The 27394-nt window shown below is 34.5% G+C and overlaps 1 long non-coding RNA gene across 1 annotated transcript in view; it reads left to right on the top strand.

The window, feature by feature from the left end:
* LOC139354129 (uncharacterized) overlaps positions 1-10206 on the top strand; it is a 39041-nt gene extending 28835 nt beyond the window's left edge. The window contains exons 2-5 of the long non-coding RNA XR_011605207.1: positions 7392-7447; positions 7603-7684; positions 7750-7813; positions 7907-10206. This is a non-coding gene — a long non-coding RNA (uncharacterized lncRNA). The remainder of the gene's footprint in view (positions 1-7391; positions 7448-7602; positions 7685-7749; positions 7814-7906) is intronic.
* Positions 10207-27394: the final 17188 nt, after the last annotated feature.

Below are 27394 nucleotides of genomic sequence, written 5' to 3'. Positions count from 1 at the left end.
TGTATGTATGCCTATATGTACATATATACATATATATATATACATATATATATATAAATGCGATTCACTTTGCTAAGAATTATTTGCACAACACAGTTTCGGTATTTTTGCACTGCGCAAAATGTACAAAAAATCAAACGGCCGGCTATGCACTTTTATATGCACATATGTATGTATGTTCGTGTGTTTTTGACCAAATGCACGATAACGACAGCGAAACTAAGCGTTGGTTTAAAATATATTAAACAATCGCGAGACCGAGATGCAGACTCCGATAAAAACTATATCACGTCGGGTTCACCAAATGTTTATTGGGAAGACAACAAATATGCCACCCTTATAGATATAATTAATATCGCACGAATAGGTTATATTAAAATGTATAGCGTTGATGGATAAAAATATATTAGTTAGAGAAGGATGTTAATATCTTAAATATGAAATACAAGTACCCATCTATGTTGCGGAGATTGGTGTAGTTGGCAAACCATCATTATTAAATATGAACAACTTATATTTCACCGGCGGGGAACTATCCAAAAGAGTAATACTGTGTTTAATAAATTAAATAAGCACATTAAAACTCATTACTCAATTAGTTAGAGAATGTCAAACAACTAGTCTTAGCAGGAATTTGGATGGAAAAATCAAAGTATTGAATTAATATATATATTTTTTTATTATCCAAGTAGAAGAAATTTTCATTTATTATTTTGTTTTCTTTTTTGGTCAAGGGATAATATTTTATGAATATTTGCCATTACCTTGACCTTTGCGCTTGCGTCGAGGGACTTTAGCAGTCCCTTGTAACATAACTATTTGTGTTGTTGGTAACAGTTATAAATGGTTCGCAAATAAAAAATGCTTTCCTAATTATATTTTTTATGACCTTTTTTATGAAGCCGTAATATTCCAAGAATTTTTTTTCCAATACCTTGACCTTTGCGCCTACGTCGAGGCATTTTAGCAATCCCTTACACCACCACCTGTGTTTATTGTAGGTACCCAACTTGACTCTTATGGTACAGTTAGCAATGGGTGCTTTGCTTCATGGGACTTAAATTATCGGTGACAAAGTGAAAGTCACAGACATTTTGGACAAAGAATACATTTGGTCATATAGGTGTGGGTATAGACATATTATATGGTGATAGATAATGGGATAATCTCATTGTTTTTGTTTTTACAGTATTACGATTTACGATTTCAATTACTTTCCTAATTATAGTTAGTTTTAAATCGTTTTTTGATTCATATATTTTGATCTTTCTAGACATTTTATTGTAGCTAATAACGTAGTTAAGGATACATTTATTAAATCTACATAAGACGAAAGAATATGAAAAAAAGAAATGTTTCATTTTTACAATATACTAGTTAAAGTGTAGTATATACTAGTAGTTATATATTTTTAATATCTGTCATTATGAATAAAAATTGTTTATCAAAACAGCTTCTAAACAGCTTTTAGACAACTTGTGAACAACTAATTTTTTAATTAGTTTTACAATCAGAGGATACATCTTTCCCCAGCATAATCGGACATGTTCTTCTAAGATTTATATATCAATCTTCAGATATTTTGGTTGTGCGTTCTTTCTCACGTACATTGAAAATCAGAGTGTACGTTTTTATTTCACATCGAAAGTCGTCTAGCGATCAAGAATTTTTGATCATTTTTAACAAAAGACTATACCAGCTCGTAGAAGTTAATATCAACTACTAACCAGTAACCAATAACAGTAAACAGATACTAAAGAGTTAGTAACCATATCCATACATCTAGTAAATAGTTTGTATACATTTACTCAACATATAGAAACCAGATACTAAACATCTAGTTACCAGCTAATAACATCTAGTAAACAATTTGTATACATCTACTAATCATATAGAAACCAGATACTAAACAGCTGGTAACCAGCTAATAACATCTAGTAAGCAACTTGTATACATCTACTAAACATATAGAAACCAGATACTAAACAGCTATTAACCAGCTAATAACATCTAGTAAACAACTTGCATACATCTACTAAACAGATAGTAACCAGCTAATAACAAGTAGTAGACATCTACTAAGCAGGCAATAACCATCTAAAAATAGCTGATAACAGCTAACAACAGCTAGTAATCAAAGTCCAAGCAGCTCAACCGCCATCATGAATCACGAAACCAAGATGAGTATTGTAATTAAAGAGTTTATTAAGGCTATTCAAAATCTTAGACAATGATGCGTAAATCATACAATTAGTATACAAATAGAACAGAACTAGAAAAACTAGTTGGCAACAAAAACAGATATTACCAGGTCCCAACACCTCTATCATAAACTTGAATCAGAAATTAAATTAAAAGACGCTCCTATGTTAGGTAAGGATGGCTTCGAAATATGTTATAATGTTAATATGGGATAGAACAAATGAATGCTTTAAAAATAATCCAACATCTAAGAAACATTAAATTGAGAGAATTATTTTACATCTATCTATGAGAACTAAGCGAAAATCTGCGTTTGGAACGAAGATTAATAACCGATATATTTCTTACAGAGGGATGAAGTCAGAAAATTAATTATATACAAATAATATATAATGTATAATTAATTATGAATTTAATAAAATATGTTTACAATAATAAAGTATATAAGAAAATATTAAATGATCCTACAAAATTTGTTTCTGACTGTAATTAAAACTACAGGTACAAATGAAGTGAAAGTATTTTATTCAATGAGGTCAATGGTCTTGAGATGTATGATCTTATCAGTCGTCCTGCAACTTGGGTCTTAGGCGTGTGACTTTGATGAGGGTCAGGTAGTGATAGTTCACTGCAAGTGTGTTTGGCTAACACATCTGAGAAACATAAACTTGTGTGCTTTGATAATTCTTAATAAGAGACTATAACAACTTATAACACTTATTAACAGTTACTTACCATCTAAAACTACAGATTGTATACAGATAGTAACCATCCAAAACTAAGTACTGTACAGTACTATACAAAAAGAAACCATCCAAAAACAAGAGTGAACAGAAAGTAACCATCAACACACTGCTAGGTACCAACTAAGTACAACGTGTCAAACGTGTCAAGTCCATGTTTGTATGACTACTACCCTAAAGATTTTATATCTCTGGATAATCTTCAACGTTAATATCTATTAAATTCTGGATGGAGCACTGGAAACGAAACTTCTACGGGACCCCACTTCAACTTTTCTGTACCATTAAAAGATTTGTTGGGATTTGCTGAGGATTATAAAAAAGTTTTGTTAAAATGTAAACATGAAGTAGTGTTGATGCTAACTAAGATTCTTGGCGATGTGTTTAAACAAATCAGAAATCAACAAATCTTTTAAACTGGAAATGACGAATATAACCTGGAAAATTCCCCATGTAACTCCGAGCGATTTTGCAAAAATTAAGATGTACGATTGTCGGGTCACGCAGCCGGAGCAGCTAATTAACTTAATTCGATCTCACATATTAATTGCATTGCGAAAGGTAACTCTCTCTATCTATGTTTCCCGTTTTTTGTGTACTTGCACTCTTGGGCCCAGCATTCGGCTGGCTGTCCCTCTGTAAAAGTAGTACGAATTCGGATCTCGACATTAAATGCACTCTCGTCTCGCCTGCTGTACTCTCTCTCGCTAATAAATTGTTAGCAAGCATAAAGCAACCTGAAATTCGTATTTCAATTTAGCAATAACAAATAAAAAAGCTTATTAGTTCAACAACGATATTATAAAAAGTGGTGTTAACCTGCCAATCACATTCCGGAGTTGGTATTCATATGCTAACCCCACAACACAGCTGGAATGTGAAATGGTCGGCTAACCGCGAAAAACCAAGACTTGCCATAATTTGATTTACACTAAATGGAGAACTTATCACAAATAAGTTATCAAACTTGAAAGTTCACTTGAATTCTGAGTCATATCCATATAATAATCTGAATGTTGATTTTAGTAAGAATCAGTATGCTCACCTATATGAAATGTATACAAGATTTCAATCTAGTTACTGAAATCGTGAATCACAATCATGTTTGACCCCAAATGAATTTATATTGATAGCCCCTATTATTGTGGTTGATCTTTCAGATCGAAACGAATCAATGAAAACGGGTCCTATTGAAGTGAGAATTTCAATAAAACTGAAGACACCAAGTCATGAAAATACCCAAGCTTACTCTCCTCATACATGACCAATTAGTTGAATATAACACATTAAACGGGCTAGTACAACGAGTTGTTTAACATTAGAAAAATGTTGAAAGATACTGTTTCGATTGATGTTCAAGGTTCCAATAGTTATATCCGTTACTCGTAGAGTAAAAGGGTACCCTAGATTCGCCGGAAAGTATGTAACAGGCAGAAGGAAGCGTTTCCGACCCCATAAAGTATATATATTCTTGATCAGGATCACTAGCCGAGTCGATCTAGCCATGTCCGTCTTTCCATCTGTCTGTCCGTCCGGATGAACGCTGAGATCTCGGAAACTATAAGAGCTGGCTAATGAGACTTGACGTGCAGATTCCTGAGCTTCTTACGCAGCGCAAGTTTGTTTCAGCAAAGTGCCACGCCCACTCTAACGCCCACAAACCGCCCAAAACTGTGGCTCCAACAGTTTTGATGTAGAATAAAAATTTTAACTAAAGTGTATTGTTCTCATCAATACCTACCGATTGACCTAAAAAAAAAAGTTCGCCACGCCCACTTTAACGCCCACAAACCGCCCAAACCTGTGACGCCCACAATTTTCATGCCAGATAAAAAATTTTAACTGAAATGTATTGGTCTCGTCAATACCTATCGATTGATCAAAAAAAAGTTTTCCACGCCCACTCTAACGCCCATAATGCTTAAGTCTGTCTAACGCCGGTAGGTGGCGCATTTTAATCTCGCTTTGCTGCTATCATATCTCCATTTCCCTTTGGTCCCTTTAGCTGAGTAACGGGTATCTGATAGTCGCGGTACTCGACTATAGCGTTCTTCGTTGTTTTTTAATAGAACCACCATATGTTTTTACTTTGCTAACTACAAAATCTCGAAAGACTGCAATTTGGTTAACCAACACACATCACAAAATTTTTTGGAACGTTGGAGAAAACAGTTTTCCACAAACTCGAAAGTGTCTAAGGACAATTACAAGCGGAAAACAAATTATTTGTAAAGGTGTGGAAAAGAGACTATTTCTACAAACGTTTTTTGGGAGTCGTCAGCTCATTAATATCGAGAAAATGGGCTGCCCGTCATTAAACAGGTTTAAAGGAAACCGGTTTCCCTATTGTGAAACATACCTTAAGGGCGGGGTTTATGCTCTTAACAATGCATACATTATTTTGACTTTTTTAAAAGTAGCCCCAAAACAATAAAATAATTGTTATACATCATTTTAAAGTTGAGACTAGATGTGTAAAGACCTACAAGAAAACAAATTTATCAAAATTAAATTTCATGAGGAAATTGACAAATTTATTGAGCAATTTAAAGGGCAGATAATTGGTCAGCATTTTCAATACCTTCTAGACACAAAAACTATGTTCATGAATCGAGGTGTACATGATCTCAAAACTACGAATTATGGTGAACACTTTACAGTTTGTAATCCTGAATTGACGTCGAGAACGTGCGCCTGCCTCTTCTATGCAAATCCCCGGAATGAGGCCAGAAAATGAATTTCAATATATAAAAAAAATTTGTTCGCAATACCAAAATAAATGAATAAATGTTATTTTATGCTACAAAATAATCTTCTGACCTTTTATTTCGAGTTAAAATTACAGGTACAGAAAATGGAAAATATTTTCCTTGAGTGAGATATGTCGGCTACTTGCGAGTTTTTGCGCGGTCGTGATTTCAACCCCTATTATGGGAACGTATTAGAGCTAGCACTCAGCCGTGAGGTCGTTGGCGTGCGGCTCATGATTTTGTCAATGGGCGTGCGCCTTCAGACTTGTGCATGTGTCCCTTTTATTCCTGTCAGCTAATAGACAGGTGCGCATGTTCGGGTAGCTTGAATCCCTTATATGACATGTTTATGACCCGCTTGTGGAAAGGAGAGATCTTAGACAATTTTCAAGTTAAACGTTCTGAAGCGGAAACAAAAATGTGTGTTTGAGAATATTCCACATCTTAGAATCATTCAGGGTATTCCCTAAACTGTTGAATTGCTGAATTGTTGAAAATTCAAAAGAAAATATCAGCAAGTAAGGGAACGACCCTAAAAGTTCCCTGTTGAATTTTCAATTTTAAGATGTCTGCTGTTTGTCAGATTGCCAAATTGCCAGGCTGTGTTTACCAAAAATTATGTTTAAAATTAAGAAAAATGCCGAGAATAAGCCAAAAAACTAAACTATTAGAACTGCTAACAGGCAGCATCCTATCAGATATCCTTTATTTGATATTTTATACGATTGCAATTCCTTCATGTTTACAAGTGACCAGAGTTACCCTCTAACTTTTAGTCGAGAACAGCGACAACTCTGGTTTTCAGCAATTAAACAAAATCTTCAGCAGCCCCGAGGCTGTTGAATTGCTGAAATTTCTGACAGTTGACTTTGTATGGAACAGCTGATTAACGGCTGATAAAAGTTCAACAATTCAGCAATTCAACAGTTTAGGGAATACACAGATTAATTTGTGAGATTTATTATATTGGGGCTCTTTTGATTTCTAAATTAGTTTTACAATCATAGAAAACATTATTCCCCAACATGATCGGACATGTCCCTCTAAGGCAATCATCTTTGAATACTTTGGGTGTCCGACCTTTCTCACGTGCACAGCAACACCTGTGATAATGAGGCAAAAGGGTACGTGATCACAACTTTCCCCAACATGATCGGATATGTTTCTCTAAGATAAAAACCTTTGGATACTATGGTTGTGCGACCTTTCTCACGTGCACCTTTTTCACCTGACTATTAATTGCACATAACGAGGGGAAGGATACATGATCAACATTGTCACATGGGGATGTGGGGGCGATGGGGACAATCTCCTCTGAGATAACAACCTGTGGATACTATGGGTGTGCGACCTTTCTCACGTGCACCTTTCTCACCTGACTAATAATTGCACATAATGAGGGGAAGGATACATGATCAATATTGTCACATGGGGATGTGGGGGCGATGGGGGCAATTAAGTATACTCTTTATGGACATGATCGTGACATTTTTATGACTTCAAAGCCCATTAAAACCAGTTAATTTATTGAATTATGCTAATTGTCCTAGAACATGCATATGTTAATGAGGGGGAGGGGGCCGGGGGGCCGTCTTTCCCTACTACTAACCTTTGGACTTCAATCTTGGAGGAATATAAAATTAGGAAAAAAATATAATATAAAACAATTTTTCTAACTTCGTCCACAATATTCCAGCCTCCGTCGGGACATTTTCGCCTTATAGTTTTGAACGCAATAGCCCAAAAAGAAATGTAAGTATCAATTATCTTCCTGAAAAATCTTCGAGAAGGTAAAATATTTTTATCAGACAACTTATCTTTCGGGAAGACATTTAACTTTGAGGAAATTAACTATTCTTATTTATGTTTTCCTTTTTTTCTAATGTAAATTAAATTGTATGTTTTAGCTGTTTAAAAACTTGGCTATGTCTCTGGACTTCAAAGTTACATCGGAAGATTGTGTCCAACCCTTCAACTGGAGTTCTGAAGGTAATTTAATTGTTTGATTGTTAAAAATAATTCAAAAAATTTTTGGTAAATATATAATCTAATAGATTTTTATTGAAATCTGGTTCAGTATTTAAAATTCACAAAAAGTCAGGCTCGACGGCTTTGAAGGTAAGAAACCGAAGTATTAATTATATGAATTTTAAAAATGCCGTTTTTTTCTTCTTAGCCCTAATTAAACACTAATTTTGCTTTTTCTTGTAGTTTCTAAGCAATCTACTTCCCATAAAGGAGATTTTCATACGTTGTCTGACGTTTCGAGAAAGCCTATAGCCATCTGTGTTAATGGTAGTGCAATGAAAACTTTGGAAAGTTTGGCTATTTATTTTATCACTAAGATAAGTGGATTTAAAGACAATTTTTTTTCGACAAGCCGAAGCTTATAAACCCTTGCAGATAAAAGTAATACCTAATATTAAATACTCTAGGTTTTGACTTCGTCTCTTCTGAGAGCGTGGGTGAAGAAAATGTGTAGGACTTCACGGGTCCTTATTTGCGACGTATATAAGGGAAATTATTGCCTTGTTTTATGGGAGCGGTCCGATTCGGCTCGTTCCGACATATGTACACCTGCAATAAAAAGAAAACTTTTGGGAAAGTTTAGTGCGATGGTATTAAAATGAGAGACTAGTTCGCATAGAAACTGACAGAAATGGCGATATCGAATCGGCTGTTAACGAATAACGATCAATAATATATATATATTATGCGGTCGAAGCGGCTCCTTCACTGCGTTGCAAACTTCTGACTGCAAGGGTATAAAAATGTTAACCTAAAAATATTTGGAAATATAATTTTAATGGGATGGAGCTTACAAAAAAACTTTAATTTTAAATTGAATACGTTAATGGTTTTTAAAAATTACACTCAAATTTACTACACACTTAAATGATTTTTAAATTTCAGACAATTTTTTTTTTAATGTTTATACTCTTCTATAATTAATCATACAAAAACACCTCTTAACGAGGTAAGGGGTCATGGCGATCACGCACCATCAATATACAAAAGTTCTGACACCGACTTTTGTGACGAATAATGCTTGTATATTCGACTACATAAATAAATTTTCTCGTTCTGCCCGCTTTATCAGAATATTTAAGCTTCTCGCATCAAAAATGTATTCTATTACAGCGTGTCGAGGGAGACCATTTTAAAAACATAGAAACATTTAGTTTTGCTGTAATACTCATATGTATATGAGCTATGGTAATAGCATTACGTACAATTTTTCGTGCACTTAATAATTTATTTATTACAGAAAGTTGCAGTGTATGACAAACTTATATATACTTCCGTTTTAATTAAAAACAAAAAAGGAAGTTAACTTCGGCAAGCCGAAGTTTGTATACCCTTGCAGGTTTAAGAAATAATCAATGTTAGTAACACCATGTTACATTTTTAGGGATTGTTGCTAGCTTCAGTGATATTTGTGTAAAATTAAATTCGAAATGCTGAAAAGTTATAATATTCTAAATCACAGAGTAAAAGAAAATGCGATCAAAATCAACAAAGCAAACATTTTTTAAAAATAATTATTTCATTATTTTTCTGACCTTTTTTTGACATATATATGTTACAATCGTCCGATTTTTATTAAAATTAATCAGAAATTCGTAAAAATACAAACATGTGTGCACTTTCTCAACGGCCACCAGATCAAAGAGCGAAACAGAATTGCCAATTTAGGCTTTGATTAAAAACGTTACAGAAGCTTGAGATCCCGCAATGCAAACAATCAAAGAAAATTGATTAAGAACAAATATTTTATATTCACGACTTTTCTTCCAATTATGACATACTACTAGGACGAAAGTTACTAGAAGCAAACCAGGCAAATATTGATTATTTAAATAATAAATTATGCTGTTCAAAATAAATTAGCAGAGGGAAAAAATTATCGTTCAGGACACTTAAATGAAGAAGAAAAAGTTAAATTATTAAAATTAATTAACCAACAACATTCGTAAGGGTCAAGTTTTAACCATCACGATATTGAATATAAATGCATTCATTACGAATGTTGTTAAGCATGAAATATGGGTATCCTTTTTCATTTGAAAAATAAGTTGAGTCTCAAATACAGGATATGTTAAAGCAAGGAATAATTAGGCACAGCCAGTCACCTTATAGTAGTAGACTATAGGGGCTTAAATGAGATCACTATTAGTGATAAATTTCCCATTCCCAATGTGGACGAAATACTAGGCAAGCTAGGACGGTGTCAATATTTTACCACCATTAATTTGGCTAAAGGTTTCCACCAGATCGAAATGGACAAAAATTCCGTAAACAAAACAACGTTTTCCACAAAGTAAGGACACTACGAATGCCATTTGGATTATTTTTATTTATTTATTTATTTTTTTATATCCTAGCGCTACAAGTGCACACTTATAATTATCGCGCTAGTCACATTGAGTTGATATTTTATATTCTTATTATTTTTAAGTTATTAAAACAATTTCTCTCGCTCTTAATTAATATTAATGACTAACATCAAATTTTCGTAGTTTCTTAGTTACAATTATTATTGTTTTTAAAATATATATATTTTTATTTTTTTATTTTTGTTTTGTTTTTTTTTTTTTTCATTTTATTTCATTTCATTTAATTTTTATACTTATGTGTACTGGTATTTTAAAAGATCTTTAACTTTATTGTAAAATTGAGTTGCGCTCCTAATTGTTTTGTATTGGTGCGGTAGATTGTTCCATAGCCGGATACCATTTATGAAAAATTGCCTTCTCGAACACAGTGTTTGTATTCGAGGGCATATGTCATTTTTGGTTCTTACAGATGTGGCTGGGGTAAGTTTATTGAAAAGATTTTTTGGTTCTCCACTCGTCACTATTTTGTGAAAGAAGATTAAAATTCTGAGATCGATCCAGGAGGTCAAGTTAAGGTCAAGTATTTTATATGTCAGTTCTGATAAACACATAACGGACCACTGAATTAAAAGCTACAGTTAATGTGAGCAGATCCCGCGCATCACAATTTCCAAAAATTTCTATGCCGTAAAAGAGAGTGGGCAGGAGGATAACTTTGGCGATTAATAGTCTAACTTCCTCAGTTAAGAACGATTTGGAGAATGAAAATTTTCTCAGCAGAGCATATGTACGCCCTGTCGCTTTGACTATATGGTTGCTCCATGATAAAGTATTGTTAAATGTTATGCCTAGATTAACTGAATTCACTTCATAGCTTATCGGCGTATGGTTTATATATAATTTTTGGAGTGAAAGTGTTGAAAGTTGCTGTTTACCAATTACCAGGCACTTCGATTTTTTAGGATTTATACCCAAGCCATTTTCCTTTGCCCATTTTTCAATTAGCCACAACATTTTATTACTTATACGGACAAAGTCATGTATTTCAGTTACGGTCTACTAACATATATTTGGACATCATCAGCATATAAATTTACTTCACACTCAGACAGGATACTAGGGAGATCATTGACATATATAGAAAACAACAAAGGGCCTAGCACAGATCCCTGTGGCACTCCCCTGGATAAGTTCCGGAGAGATGAAACTTGCGTTCCAGAGACGACTGCTTGAAACCTATTCGTTAAGTACGGCCTAATAAGCTTCGTCGCATTAGTTGAGAAATTAAACATATTCCTAAGCTTGGTACAGAGAATGTTATGATTCACAGAATCAAAAGCCTTGCTGTGGTCAAGGAGCGTCAAAAACGTTACACAGTTACTGTCCAGTTCTTGTCTTATATCCTCTACAATATTAGTGATTGCAGAAATACAACTCCTTTTCTTACGGAATCCTGATTGTTTTTCGTCAAGTAGAGAATTATTAGGTAAGTATAGTTGAGTCTGTGAGGACATAAGGTTTTCAAAGACATTTGATAGAAAAGGTAATATTGAAATAGGTCTATAGTCATTGTTTGGCTTAGGAATTGGGAAAATTTTGGCGTTTTTCCATATTAACGGAAATGAAGACGTTGTAATAGCCGTGTTAAAAATATATGTAACATGGGGCAACATTAAGGGGAGCAAAAGCTTAACAAATTTTGGACTCATATTATCGAGACCAACAGCATCAGACTTGACATGCAGAATACTAGCTAGGACATCACTTTGGTTTATACATATTAAGCTAAAACTATTATCACAGAGGGGTTGAGCATTCAGGTACGGATTGCATGTTGCTTCAGGTACATCTATTTCCAAAAACTTTTTGTTTATTAATTCGACATCCACCTCAGACTCTGTCTGTTGCTTACACTTTCCAATACCTAACCGTTTTAGTTTGTTCCATCTGTTTTTTGAGTTAACACAGTTATTAAATTGTATGTTATAATGCTCTTTCTTTGCTGATTTTATCTATTTGTTTACTTTTACCCTAGCCTCTTTGTATAAATTTCGAAATTCATCAGTTTTGTATCGCTTCCACCGGAGGTAAGCTACATCTCGCTGACGGGTTAGGTTTTTAATTTCACTACTGAACCATGGATTTTGCATTGGCTTAATCACCTTGGTCCTTAGGGGCACAAACTTGTTGAACAAATACTGGACATTGTTGGTTAAAACCTCTAATTGACAACCTACATGACGAAGATGGTAAATACATGACCAGTCACAACACAAAAATTCCGTTTTTAATTCATTACAGTTTATATTTTTGTAATCTCTATACGTAAAAGAATTGATTTTGCTGTCAAAGGTCAAATCGTATGTTAAAAATATTAGGTCATGTCTGGAGAAGGCTGGTACAGAAACCTGGTCATAATGTATGATTTTGCTAGGGTCATTGATAAGAAATAAGTCAAGTAATGTATCACAGTGGCTGCTATAGTGCGTGGGAATCGTTTCGTTTACGGAAAAAAAACCTAGGGATTTAAAGTTATCTACGAGATGGCTTTCTGACAATAGGTTGCTGTTAAAATCACCTGCCAATATGATGTCAGTGTACTCCAACGAAATGTCTGAAACAACATTAAGTAATGACCCGTAGTCAATTGTCCGATTCGGTCTATATATGCAACCTAGAAGGGTTTTTCCATGGGATTTATTGGGAAGTTTTAATAGAATGTATTCGATAGTACTGTCACTTGGCTGTTTAAGTACCACTTTACATTTCAGCTTTACATTCACGTATATAGCAACACCTCCTGCATGACCAGTACGGTCGGACCGATAAGCATTAAAGCCTTCACAAATAATAGACGAATCACATAGATCATTTACAAACCACTTCTCAGACACACATATCACATCGACATTAGACTGAGTGAAAAGGAATCTAAACTCATCAATCTTCTTTAGCAAACTTTGTGCGTTTAAGTGAACAATTTTTAGACCAATTTTATAACTACTTATAGTTTTTATCATGGCACTAGCTATGGAACAAACTTCCTCATCCTGCATTTTTGTTATCAATGATTATTAGTGGCGCAATCTCAATATTCAAAGCGTATCTTATACATTTCTTAAAGTAAACTAGTTTTAAACCTATCTTAATTAAGAGGAACGCTTAGGAACGAAAGCTATCAGCTTCAGGTCCAGCCGAAGCGTTAGTGAGAGATGTAGAAAGTGGATCAGGCGAAAGATTAATGGACGAAAGTTCCTCCATACTGTTAATGCAACAGACACCCTCTCTTCGAGTGCAGTGTACGTGCACAAGGCCGCGTCGTGTAAAGACAGCCGTAAGGATTTTATGTTTTTTCATGCGCATAGCCACTTTAAAGATGAGATAATGCTCTTTAAACAATTGCTCATTAATATAAATTAACGCTTCTGAATTGAAACCCAGAAACTGCAAGCTAAGTTGTTTCTTGTGCTCCCGCCTGTACATTCCGACTTGACCAAGCAGCTTGATCTTTTCGCGTGGGTTTAGCATTTTAATTATTATTACCGGATCCACATGTGTTTGTTGTGATTTCCTTGCTCGGAAGATATCGCAGACTTTTGGTGGTGGAGTCAGCTGGAGATTAAAGCATAGCTTGTGATGGAGCGCTCTGAGATCTTCACCTTCGACATAGGGAACTCCATGAACCCTCAGATCACACGAGCTAGTCTCCCTGCATTGCGTTGCCAGCCTGGCCTCCAGTGCACCCAACCTCTGACCTGCTGCTTGTAGATTTTCTACATCCCGGTTCAGCGTCTCAACCCGCTCACCCATTCGGTCCCTCATGGAGCGAAGATCGGCAACCTCACGCTCCAACGTCAGGACACGAACATCCATTTGTTTTACACAATAAATAACCATATGATTTTGTCTTAGTGATGGGGGAGTGACGTGTCGTGACGCCAATTTCGGCTATGATTAAAAGCGTTACAGAAGCTTGAGATCCCGCAATGCAAACAAACTAAGAAAATTGATTAGGTCCGAACGTCAACGATGACGTAATTCCATAAACGTGAAAATCCAATAAGATCGCAAAATCTTATAGGGGCGAATTATTTTAACATAAACAAAGAAGTATCGATCGCATCATCCACTTGCGATTGCGTCACCTAATGCACTAACAGTAAATTCTAAGACGCAAACCGAGGTTTCATTCTAACCATTTCTGTAACATACAATAAGTCTTTTCCAACGCTCTAATAAAGAATATCCAAGAAATATAAAAAATCTGTTGATTTTTTATTCGGACGAAGAACGACTCATGTAAATATATACTTTATAGGGTCGGAAACGACTCCTTCACTGCGTTGAAAATTTCTGACTGAAATCATAATACCCTCTGCAAGGATATAAAAATATCTAATAAGAATTTGTTCTCATCAAATTACTGTTGCATAGTTTTGGGCATTTAAGAAACAATCAAATGCTTTTCATAATGAACTCTTTTTATGCACTTTTTATCGCTCAATATCTTCCAAATAGTAATTTTTATGACAAAAAGTGTTATAAATCAAAAGTTGGGTAATCTCTAGTGGTATTCGATTAAATTTTCAACAAGAAAGAACGCTATACTCGAGTACCTCGACTATCAGATACCCGTTACTAACCTAAAGGAACCAAAGGGAAATGGAGATATGCAAGCAGCAAAGCGAGATTGAAATGCGTCACCTAAACGTGATCTCAATATATGGTTATGTGGGCGGTAGACAGGTTAAAGCGTTATTGGCGTTAGATTGGGCATGCCAAAGTTTTTTTTAGGTCAATCGATAGGTACCCTGCAGTTCCACAATTGAGTTAAGCGCCCAATCATCACGAAGCCGACTGCGACGTCGGCAGAGAAGCCAGCGACGCCGGCAGAGCTGAGCGCAACGGCGGCAAAGCGACGCGCTCTCAGTCGGGTCCGCAAAGAGAACGCACAAAAAGTAATTTTGGGCTCTCCCTCTCTCGCCATGTCTCAGACGGAAAAGTGCGTGTGAAGGGAAGGAGGCCCAGCAACTAAAATATATAGACTTTTGTGCACCCTTGCCTTTTGAATAATGCGACATTTGTTCGTAAATGATAAAACAACCATTTAAAATAAAAGGCTTCTGTTTTAAAATATTTGTATTTCTTAAAAAAATGTATACGTTTATTAATATTATTTAATAATATGTGAAGTTTCAAGAATATATTTTTATAAACCGATTTGCATAGTCGGATATGTCTATAAATACCCTGTTTTTATGTGCAAGATGCATAGACCAAACGGGACATGCCAAAAAAACAGAACAACAACGGATTAGCGGAACCGTTGTTGCTGTTGCTTGTTGTTTTTCTGGAAGGCACGCGACTTTTTTCGTCTTTTTCACTTGCGTTTACTTATGTGAAGGAGTTAGAATTGCACGCAATTAACATAGTTAAATAAAATAAACCAGTGGTTTAAAAGTGATACCCAACCGATTCCCAGGTAAGTCTGTCGCAGACCAATATTTATTTAATCAGTGAGAGTAAAAACAAGTTAAAGTATATTAAAAAAATGGAAAATAGAAGATTCCCAAAAAAACACGTGGCGGAAAAAAAATAGCTGTGAAAAATATTAATTTTTGACGTGAAAAACAACAAACGATGCATATAAATAAACAAATGAATGAATCTGTGAAAAAATTTGAAAATCTTATTGAGTGCTAAGTTCCTAGGGACCAAAAATAAGAGATGTTTGTTTTTATAACTTATGATTTTTTGTATTAATAACATTAAAGCACAACTTTTATTTTTGTGTAAGTAAACAAACATGGCTATTTAAATAAAAATCTCAAACATCTCTAATTTTCCGTCCCTGGAAAAGTGGTATTTTTTCCGCATCTGCAAAATAAATAAATGATTTAATAAATAATAAAAAAATACATAAATAATTTTTTACAACAAAATAAAATAAATCAAGTGACCGAAAACAAAAGTTAGCAAATTTCTTCTCCATATTTTTTTAATTTTCTTATATTTTTAGACAAGGCTGATGGTAAATCTATAAAAAAATGGAAGGAAAAATGGAAATGGAAGATTTTTGCAGTGATTGAGTGCTCAATAAGCGCTGAATGGTACTGCAGGGTAACATAAGCATGTCCTAGGTTTCATCAGTGCTCAAAAAATAGCACGCATTGAGCGCTTTTTTGAGCACCCTTTTGAGCGCTTTTTTGAGCAGCAGAAAAAGCACACGTTCAGCACTTCTTGAGTGCTCGATTAAGCAGCGGAAAAAGAACACATTCAGCACATGTTGAGCGCTCGATTGAGCAGCGGAAAAAGCACACATTCAGCACACGTTGAGCGATCATTCAAGCAGCGAAAAAGCGCACATTCAGCACGAGTTGAGCGCTTAGCAGAAAATAAAATTTTAGTTGTAATTTTTATTTTTATTTGTTTATTTTAAAATTTGATCTCGGGGGTTTCCGGTGTTATCGGGGTCGCTGGCACCTCCTCCTGAGCATCCGGTGCCGGCGTTGCCTTTTTTTGGAACAACTCAAGTTTTTAACGCACCGCATTGCCTTCTGCAGCGCCTTTTCGGGAGGCTCCGAGGGATCCACCAAAGCGGTTGCATCTAGTATAAAAAAAAAATTAGTTTTAAAAATAAAACAAGAAGAGAATAAAAACGAGTGACCGAAAGTAATCGTTATTTGTAAGATTTATTATAATAAAAGAAATGTTATCTTTGGCATTCAATGTACAAATCCCAGAAGTCTTTTAAAAATTAAACTTACAAACAATAGTTACTTTCAGCCTCAATAAAAACTTACTTAATAAGGCGCGGACGAAATTTGGGTAGTCTGAGCCTCTTCTTGTTTTGCCCCCTCCAAGTTGTGGGACAGAACAAGTTCTTCGGGTAATATGCTTAAGATGGAACGACTTAGCCTTCCATTTTTTTATAGATTTACCATCAGCCTTGTCTAAAAATATAAGAAAATTAAAAAAAAAAAATTGAGAAGAAATTTGCAAACTTTTGTTTTCGGTCACTTGATTTATTTTATTTTGTTGTAAAAAATTATTTATGTATTTTTTTTATTATTTATTAAATCATTTATTTATTTTGCAGATGCGGAAAAAATACCACTTTTCCAGGGACGGAAAATTAGAGATGTTTGAGATTTTTATTTAAATAGCCATGTTTGTTTACTTACACAAAAAGAAAAATTGTGCTTTAATGATATTAATACAAAAAATCATAAGTTATAAAAACAAACATCTCTTATTTTTGGTCCCTAGGAACTTAGCACTCAATAAGATTTTCAAATTTTTTCACAGATTCATTCATTTGTTTATTTATATGCATCGTTTGTTGTTTTTCACGTCAAAAATTAATATTTTTCACAGCTATTTTTTTCCGCCACGTGTTTTTTTGGGAATCTTCTATTTTCCATTTTTTTAATATACTTTAACTTGTTTTTACTCTCACTGATTAAATAAATATTGGTCTGCGAAAGATCAAACCTGGGTATCGTGTAGGTATTACTTTTAAACCACTGCTTTATTTTATTTAACTACGTTAATTGCGTGCAATTCTAACTCCTTCACATATATAAAAGCAAGTGAAAAAGACAAAAAAAGTCACGTGCCTTCCAGAAAAACAAAAGGCAACAACAACAACCGTTGTTGTTCTGTTTTTTTGGCATGTCCCGTTTCGTCTATGTATCTTGCACATAAAAAGAGGGTATTTATAGACATATCCGACTATGCAAATCGGTTTATAAAAATATATTCTTGAAACTTCACATATTATTAAATAATAAGAAATACAAATATTTTAAAACAGAAACCTTTTATTTTAAATGGTTGTTTTATCATTTACGAACAAATATCGCATTATTCAAAAGGCAAGGGTGCACAAAAGCATATATATTTTTGTTGCTGGGCCTCCTTCCCTTCACACGCACTTTTCCGTCTGAGACATGGCGAGAGAGGGAGAGCCCAAAATTACTTTTTGTGCGTTCTCTTTGCGTCGCTTTGCCGCCGTTGCGCTCAGCTCTGCCGACGTCGCAGTCGGCTTCGTGATGATTGGGCGCTTAACTCCATTGTGGAACTGCAGGGTAGGTATTGATGAGAACAATACATATCAGTTGAAAATTTTATTCTAGCATCAAAACTTTAGGAGCCACAGTTTTGGGCGGTTTGTGGGCGTTAGAGTGGGGTCGGAAACGCTTCCTTCTGCCTGTTACATACTTTCCGACAAATCTAGTATACCCTTTTACTCTGCGAGTAACGGGTGTAAAAAGAAATCGTTCAAACCAATTTTAAGAAAATAGCTAAGTACTGGTTTTAAAATAAAACTTTATGCTATACCTCAAAATCTGTTAAATTCAGACAATTTCAGTATAGGAAGAGTATTTAGAAAATTGAATTACCTTTTCAGAGACATGTAACACAACTCTGCAGCAGTTGTTGTTTAGGAACTATAAGCCTTATGAATAAGCTTTTTTTTTGCATTTTCCGCTAAACTAGCGGTTTTCTCCAAGAGTCGTAGAACAAAAGTTTTCTATCTCGACCTACTCAATACACCCATAAGGTTCCCAAGACCCTAAAATCAACAAGGAAGAACGCTTTAGTCGAGTACCTCAAATATCAGATACCCGTTACGCTAAATGGACAAAAGGGAAATGGAGATATGCAAGCAGCAAAGCGAGACTGAAATGCGCCACCCATCCCTGATTTCAATATGTGGTAATGTGAGCGGTAGACAGATTTAAACGTTATTGGCGACAGAGTGGGCGTGGCAGTCAGTCACTTTTTTGGGTCAATCGATAGGTATGGACGAGCCTAATACATTTAAGTTAAAATTTGTTTCTAGCATGAAAATTGAAGGCGCCACAGGTTTGGGCGGTTTGTGGGCGTTAGAGTGGGCGTTGCAAACTTTTTTTTAGATCAATCGATAGGTATTGACAAGACTGATACATTTCAGTTAACATTTTTTATCTAGCATAAAAATTGTGGGCTCCACAGGTTTGTGGCGGTTTGTGGGCGTTAGAGTGGGAGTGGCATATTCGCGTGACAAACCTGCGCTGCGCTCAAGGCTACGGAACCTAAATCTGAAATCCCAATTCTCTATCTTGGATGGTTTCCGAGATATTCGCGTTCATATCTACGATTTTTTTAAGTTTGTGGGCGGTTTGTGAGCGTAAAAGTAGGCGTTGGAAACTTTTTATGGGTCAATCGATAGTTATTGATGAGAACAATTTATTTCAGTAAAAATTTTTACTCTAGCATCAAAACTGTAGGGGCCACAGTTTTGGGCGGCTTGTGGGCGTGGCACTCTGCTGAAACAAACTTGCGCTGCGTAAGAAGCTCAGGAATCTGCATGCCAAATCTTCATAGCCTAGTTTCCGAGATCAGACAGACAGACGGACAGACGGACATGGCTATATCGACTCGGTTAGTGATGCTGACATATTATAGGGTTTGTCCAATTTTAAAAAAGTATAACCGCCAATATGAGGCGAGCTGCCCAAACTCTCTCAGAAAAACCAATTTGCAATAGCACTTAGCTACCCACACTTCTTTACTAATTGTTAAGGACATGCAAACTTGTCCCACCTTAAAAGACAATTTAAAACCTTGTGATCAAGGCTCTTCAGGGCGTGAGTGATTTACGAATAAGCTAAGGCCCCTGCTAAAATATAAATTAAAAAGATTTAGTTAAAAGTTGCAATACCCTTGCAGATTACAAAAATTATAATGTGACTAGAATGGAGGAAAAAAAAATATAAAATAATATAAAACATTAAATTTTAATTAATGTTAAAATTAAAAATGGCATGGAATGTTATTTCTCACAAGCTTCTACTTTAGTCAGCGGAAAACCAAATTTTTTTTACAGCTAAATGAAATTAAAGTGGAATTTAAGGACAAGTGATTCCTGTGGCCCATGTGTAAACTTAAGGTTGTACTACAAAATTGTAAGTGTGTTTTATATATTATATATATGTTATATATTATATATATTTATAAGTGGTGTAATAACGAGATAGAAAAGGGATATAACTTTAAGATATGTAACTTTTATTGATATATAACAAATAGTATTACAGTATCTGAAAAAAAAATCCGGGCATGTAGAGAAATACGGGTTTTGAACATTCTGTCAATAATGATTAAATGAATATTAATAATTTTAAATGATTTTAAAATTTATCAACGTACAGCCAAAGGTTCACAATACTTGACCTTAACGGAAAACTAAATTCATACTAGAATTTATATCTTTTTACATCTATCACGCGGCTCATAAGTGTAGATATTTTGTTTTCTTTATCCACTATTTTTTTTTTTAATAATTATAATTATGGAATACTTCATTGTATTGTTTAAATAACACTTTCAAACTTCTTACATATCATAAAGATAGTGATACGGACTCAAGCGCCGAAGAGCCATCGTAATTTGCGTGTTCAACAGATGACGAAAATTATTTGCCAACCAAAGATAAGAAACAACGAAGCAGTGAGTAGACCTTAAATTTATAAAGTACAAAACTGACATTTAGAAAATATTAAACAAATCCCATAAGTAGGTAAATAGTATTATAGTTATAAGCTATCAATTAAGCGATCAAATAAACATCGATTTAATTTGAAGACTCTTTTCATCATTTTAAAGCTGTATAGAAAACGGATTAAATAACAACATTTCAGTGCTATATAAATAAAAAAAGGTTCACTCCAATGTATACATTTTAAAGCATGTGTCCCCATACTTGACGTCAAACGTCCTTGTTGTCCCATACTGTGGAAATTTCCATCGTTTCTCGCCTTGTAAATCAGGCTTACTGTTCGTTCGATTCCATTTTCCATTCCATAGAGATCTTTTGGGATCATTGTCTTTGAAAGTGTCGATATATAGTGATCCCAAAATAACTTATATATATCAATTTCATTCCATTATTTTTGTCCTCAAAAGAGCTATTTCCTTTATATTTATATAGTGTTGCCACATCGATCATTTTTAATACCCGTTACTTGTAGAGTAAATGGGTAAAAGGGTACTAGATTCGTCAGAAAGTATGTAACAGGCAGAATGAAGAGTCTCCGACCCCATAAAGTATATATATTCTCGATCAGGATCACTAGCCAAGTCGATCTAGCCATGTCCGTCTGTCCGTATGAACGCTGAGATCTCGGAAACTTTAAGAGCTAGGCTATTTGGACTTTCAACAGGGTGCTACGCCCACTCTAACGCCCACAAACCGCCCAAAACTGTGGCTCCTACAGTTTCGATGGTAGAATTACATTTTTAACTGAAAGGTATTGTTCTAATCAATACAAATCGATTAACCCAAAAAAGTTTGCCACGCCCACTTTAACGTTAGATAAAAATGTAAAACTTAAATGTATAAGTCCCGTCAATACCTATCAATTGATCCAAAAAAAGTTTGCCACTCCCACTCTAACGGCCATAACGCTTAAATCTGTCTACCGCTCACCTAACCGCTTAGCTGCTTGCATATCTTGCATATCTCTCTCTCAGGTACCCTGAGTAACGGGTACCTAATAGTCGAGGTACCCGACTATAGCGTTCTTCCTTGTTTTTATATACACGTTCTTGAGTAAACACATTTGGGTTATTAGTTTTAAAGATTTTGGTGTTCTAAATCGCAATGAAAATATATGAAAGCACGAACGAAATACCAAAAAAGCGAGCGAACTATTATGTGTCCTTAAAAGTGTCTTAACACATCTTTTGAAATTATTTTAAAAATGTCATGTTTATTAAATTCATTATTAGCTTTTTGATATAGACCGAATTGAACGAAAAAATATGAATTTTGCTGTAATGACGATTTTGAAAAAAAAAGTGTCTGTGTCCTGTAATTATACAGGAAACCCTTACATATAAGTATATATAGCCCCTTTCTTTCTGTGTAGCTTTAATTTAATTTTTTCATTTCTTGGTTACAATATTATTTCATAGTGCAACATCGATATATTGTAGTTTCCCTTTTTTTAACATACCCGTAAGAGCTTTATAATTATTTAAAAAAATAGATTTTGTGTCGGTTTTCCACGACGATATTAAATGCCCTGATTAGTTATGGCCACTCCTCAATCGATAGTTATTGATGAGAACAATTTATTTCAGTAAAAATTTTTACTCTAGCATCAAAACTGTAGGAGCCACAGTTCTGGGCGGCTTGTGGGCGTGGCACTCTGCTGAAACAAACTTGCGCTGCGTAAGAAGCTCAGGAATCTGCATGCCAAATCTTCATAGCCTAGTTTCCGAGATCAGACAGACAGACGGACAGACGGACATGGCTATATCGACTCGGTTAGTGATGCTGACATATTATAGGGTTTGTCCAATTTTAAAAAAGTATAACCGCCAATATGAGGCGAGCTGCCCAAACTCTCTCAGAAAAACAAATTTGCAATAGCACTTAGCTACCCACACTTCTTTACTAATTGTTAAGGACATGCAAACTTGTCCCACCTTAAAAGACAATTTAAAACCTTGTGATCAAGGTTCTTCAGGGCGTGAGTGATTTACGAATAAGCTAAGGCCCCTGCTAAAATATAAATTAAAAAGATTTAGTTAAAAGTTGCAATACCCTTGCAGATTACAAAAATTATAATGTGACTAGAATGGAGGAAAAAAAAATATAAAATAATATAAAACATTAAATTTTAATTAATGTTAAAATTAAAAATGGCATGGAATGTTATTTCTCACAAGCTTCTACTTTAGTCAGCGGAAAACCAAATTTTTTTTACAGCTAAATGAAATTAAAGTGGAATTTAAGGACAAGTGATTCCTGTGGCCCATGTGTAAACTTAAGGTTGTACTACAAAATTGTAAGTGTGTTTTATATATTATATATATGTTATATATTATATATATTTATAAGTGGTGTAATAACGAGATAGAAAAGGGATATAACTTTAAGATATGTAACTTTTATTGATATATAACAAATAGTATTACAGTATCTGAAAAAAAAATCCGGGCATGTAGAGAAATACGGGTTTTGAACATTCTGTCAATAATGATTAAATGAATATTAATAATTTTAAATGATTTTAAAATTTATCAACGTACAGCCAAAGGTTCACAATACTTGACCTTAACGGAAAACTAAATTCATACTAGAATTTATATCTTTTTACATCTATCACGCGGCTCATAAGTGTGGATATTCCGTTTTCTTTATCCACTACTTTTTTTTTTAATAATTATAATTATGGAATACTTCATTGTATTGTTTAAATAACACTTTCAAACTTCTTACATATCATAAAGATAGTGATACGGACTCAAGCGCCGAAGAGCCATCGTAATTTGCGTGTTCAACAGATGACGAAAATTATTTGCCAACCAAAGATAAGAAACAACGAAGCAGTGAGTAGACCTTAAATTTATAAAGTACAAAACTGACATTTAGAAAATATTAAACAAATCCCATAAGTAGGTAAATAGTATTATAGTTATGATAGTTATAAGCTATCAATTAAGCGATCAAATAAACATCGATTTAATTTGAAGACTCTTTTCATCATTTTAAAGCTGTATAGAAAACGGATTAAATAACAACATTTCAGTGCTATATAAATAAAAAAAGGTTCACTCCAATGTATACATTTTAAAGCATGTGTCCCCATACTTGACGTCAAACGTCCTTGTTGTCCCATACTGTGGAAATTTCCATCGTTTCTCGCCTTGTAAATCAGGCTTACTGTTCGTTCGATTCCATTTTCCATTCCATAGAGATCTTTTGGGATCATTGTCTTTGAAAGTGTCGATATATAGTGATCCCAAAATAACTTATATATATCAATTTCATTCCATTATTTTTGTCCTCAAAAGAGCTATTTCCTTTATATTTATATAGTGTTGCCACATCGATCATTTTTAATACCCGTTACTTGTAGAGTAAATGGGTAAAAGGGTACTAGATTCGTCAGAAAGTATGTAACAGGCAGAATGAAGAGTCTCCGACCCCATAAAGTATATATATTCTCGATCAGGATCACTAGCCAAGTCGATCTAGCCATGTCCGTCTGTCCGTATGAACGCTGAGATCTCGGAAACTTTAAGAGCTAGGCTATTTGGACTTTCAACAGGGTGCTACGCCCACTCTAACGCCCACAAACCGCCCAAAACTGTGGCTCCTACAGTTTCGATGGTAGAATTACATTTTTAACTGAAAGGTATTGTTCTAATCAATACAAATCGATTAACCCAAAAAAGTTTGCCACGCCCACTTTAACGTTAGATAAAAATGTAAAACTTAAATGTATAAGTCCCGTCAATACCTATCAATTGATCCAAAAAAAGTTTGCCACTCCCACTCTAACGGCCATAACGCTTAAATCTGTCTACCGCTCACCTAACCGCTTAGCTGCTTGCATATCTTGCATATCTCTCTCTCAGGTACCCTGAGTAACGGGTACCTAATAGTCGAGGTACCCGACTATAGCGTTCTTCCTTGTTTTTATATACACGTTCTTGAGTAAACACATTTGGGTTATTAGTTTTAAAGATTTTGGTGTTCTAAATCGCAATGAAAATATATGAAAGCACGAACGAAATACCAAAAAAGCGAGCGAACTATTATGTGTCCTTAAAAGTGTCTTAACACATCTTTTGAAATTATTTTAAAAATGTCATGTTTATTAAATTCATTATTAGCTTTTTGATATAGACCGAATTGAACGAAAAAATATGAATTTTGCTGTAATGACGATTTTGAAAAAAAAAGTGTCTGTGTCCTGTAATTATACAGGAAACCCTTACATATAAGTATATATAGCCCCTTTCTTTCTGTGTAGTTTTAATTTAATTTTTTCATTTCTTGGTTACAATATTATTTCATAGTGCAACATCGATATATTGTAGTTTCCCTTTTTTTAACATACCCGTAAGAGCTTTATAATTATTTAAAAAAATAGATTTTGTGTCGGTTTTCCACGACGATATTAAATGCCCTGATTAGTTATGGCCACTCCTCAATCGATAGTTATTGATGAGAACAATTTATTTCAGTAAAAATTTTTACTCTAGCATCAAAACTGTAGGAGCCACAGTTCTGGGCGGCTTGTGGGCGTGGCACTCTGCTGAAACAAACTTGCGCTGCGTAAGAAGCTCAGGAATCTGCATGCCAAATCTTCATAGCCTAGTTTCCGAGATCAGACAGACAGACGGACAGACGGACATGGCTATATCGACTCGGTTAGTGATGCTGACATATTATAGGGTTTGTCCAATTTTAAAAAAGTATAACCGCCAATATGAGGCGAGCTGCCCAAACTCTCTCAGAAAAACAAATTTGCAATAGCACTTAGCTACCCACACTTCTTTACTAATTGTTAAGGACATGCAAACTTGTCCCACCTTAAAAGACAATTTAAAACCTTGTGATCAAGGTTCTTCAGGGCGTGAGTGATTTACGAATAAGCTAAGGCCCCTGCTAAAATATAAATTAAAAAGATTTAGTTAAAAGTTGCAATACCCTTGCAGATTACAAAAATTATAATGTGACTAGAATGGAGGAAAAAAAAATATAAAATAATATAAAACATTAAATTTTAATTAATGTTAAAATTAAAAATGGCATGGAATGTTATTTCTCACAAGCTTCTACTTTAGTCAGCGGAAAACCAAATTTTTTTTACAGCTAAATGAAATTAAAGTGGAATTTAAGGACAAGTGATTCCTGTGGCCCATGTGTAAACTTAAGGTTGTACTACAAAATTGTAAGTGTGTTTTATATATTATATATATGTTATATATTATATATATTTATAAGTGGTGTAATAACGAGATAGAAAAGGGATATAACTTTAAGATATGTAACTTTTATTGATATATAACAAATAGTATTACAGTATCTGAAAAAAAAATCCGGGCATGTAGAGAAATACGGGTTTTGAACATTCTGTCAATAATGATTAAATGAATATTAATAATTTTAAATGATTTTAAAATTTATCAACGTACAGCCAAAGGTTCACAATACTTGACCTTAACGGAAAACTAAATTCATACTAGAATTTATATCTTTTTACATCTATCACGCGGCTCATAAGTGTGGATATTCCGTTTTCTTTATCCACTACTTTTTTTTTTAATAATTATAATTATGGAATACTTCATTGTATTGTTTAAATAACACTTTCAAACTTCTTACATATCATAAAGATAGTGATACGGACTCAAGCGCCGAAGAGCCATCGTAATTTGCGTGTTCAACAGATGACGAAAATTATTTGCCAACCAAAGATAAGAAACAACGAAGCAGTGAGTAGACCTTAAATTTATAAAGTACAAAACTGACATTTAGAAAATATTAAACAAATCCCATAAGTAGGTAAATAGTATTATAGTTATGATAGTTATAAGCTATCAATTAAGCGATCAAATAAACATCGATTTAATTTGAAGACTCTTTTCATCATTTTAAAGCTGTATAGAAAACGGATTAAATAACAACATTTCAGTGCTATATAAATAAAAAAAGGTTCACTCCAATGTATACATTTTAAAGCATGTGTCCCCATACTTGACGTCAAACGTCCTTGTTGTCCCATACTGTGGAAATTTCCATCGTTTCTCGCCTTGTAAATCAGGCTTACTGTTCGTTCGATTCCATTTTCCATTCCATAGAGATCTTTTGGGATCATTGTCTTTGAAAGTGTCGATATATAGTGATCCCAAAATAACTTATATATATCAATTTCATTCCATTATTTTTGTCCTCAAAAGAGCTATTTCCTTTATATTTATACAGTGTTGCCACATCGATCATTTTTAATACCCGTTACTTGTAGAGTAAATGGGTAAAAGGGTACTAGATTCGTCAGAAAGTATGTAACAGGCAGAATGAAGAGTCTCCGACCCCATAAAGTATATATATTCTCGATCAGGATCACTAGCCAAGTCGATCTAGCCATGTCCGTCTGTCCGTATGAACGCTGAGATCTCGGAAACTTTAAGAGCTAGGCTATTTGGACTTTCAACAGGGTGCTACGCCCACTCTAACGCCCACAAACCGCCCAAAACTGTGGCTCCTACAGTTTCGATGGTAGAATTACATTTTTAACTGAAAGGTATTGTTCTAATCAATACAAATCGATTAACCCAAAAAAGTTTGCCACGCTAGATAAAAATGTAAAACTTAAATGTATAAGTCTCGTCAATACCTATCAATTGATCCAAAAAAAGTTTGCCACTCCCACTCTAACGGCCATAACGCTTAAATCTGTCTACCGCTCACCTAACCGTATATTGAGATCGCGGGTAGGTGGGGCATTTCAATATCGCTTAGCTGCTGAGTAACAGGTACCTAATAGTCGAGGTACCCGACTATAGCGTTCTT

This window comes from Drosophila suzukii (genome assembly GCF_043229965.1).
Source record: "Drosophila suzukii chromosome 2 unlocalized genomic scaffold, CBGP_Dsuzu_IsoJpt1.0 scf_2c, whole genome shotgun sequence".
Taxonomy (NCBI): Eukaryota; Metazoa; Arthropoda; class Insecta; order Diptera; family Drosophilidae; genus Drosophila; species Drosophila suzukii.
The sequence above is the reverse complement of the archived record's forward strand: the minus strand, read 5'-3'. Positions and strand labels throughout refer to the sequence as shown.